Source organism: Orycteropus afer, unplaced genomic scaffold (genome assembly GCF_000298275.1).
Source record: "Orycteropus afer afer isolate SDZICR_OR568_19922 unplaced genomic scaffold, OryAfe1.0 scaffold00946, whole genome shotgun sequence".
Lineage (NCBI taxonomy): Eukaryota > Metazoa > Chordata > Mammalia > Tubulidentata > Orycteropodidae > Orycteropus > Orycteropus afer.
The window spans coordinates 36722-37684 of NW_006922533.1; positions in this window are offsets into that span (position 1 = coordinate 36722).

The following is a 963-nucleotide window of genomic DNA, read 5'->3' on the forward strand; positions in this document are numbered from 1 at the left end:
CAAAAGAAAATCACCAAGACATATCATCATCAAACTCATCAAAACCAAAGACAAAGAAAGAATCCTGAAAGCAGCATGAGAAAAACAAAAAGTTATGTACAAAGAACAATCTGTAAAAATAAGCTCTGATTTCTCAGCAGAAACTATGCAAGCAAGAAAGAAGGCAATGGGATGGTATATATAAAACCTTGAAAGAGAAAAATTTCCATCCAAAAATTATATACCTGGCAAAATTAGCCCTGAAATATGATAGTGAAATTAGGAGATCTCCAGATAAACAGAAAGTAGGGGAATTTGTTAAAACCAGACCAAACTTACAAAAGATACTAAAGGGAGACCTTTGAACAGAGAACCAAAAATAATGAACAACTGACCATTAATACACAAGATGACATAACCCAGAAAACATGTTGTTGTTGTTGTTGTTGTTGTTGTTGTTATTTGCCATCAAGTCGGACCTGACTCATAGTGAACCCTCCTTGTGTTTTTGAGGCATACTCACCATGGAAACATAGCTATAGTCATATCCAAAGGAAAATAAGTTTACAAAACTGTAAACAGGGAACCAGAGACATCAATTGACAAATGAGGACAGCTACAAACCAAAAAGAGGGAGAATACTGTGTAGTTACAGAACTTCCAAATGGTGAGGAAGTCAAGAGAGCTGCAAGATAGAATGGACTGTTCTAAACTCGAGGAGAAAATTCTAAATCACAGGGTAACTTCAAAGAAAAACGATAAACCTTCACATCACAATAAAAAAGAGGACAAGTACAAATATGAGCAAATACTAAAACAACAGCAACAAAGGAAATCATAACATGATTCATAAACATAATGAGCTCAGCACAGAAAACAATACAAAGAAACCAGGGAAACCATGAAAAAACTCGTAACAAAATGACAGCAACCAATTCATACTTGTCAATAATTACACTGAATGTTAATGGATTAAATGCACCA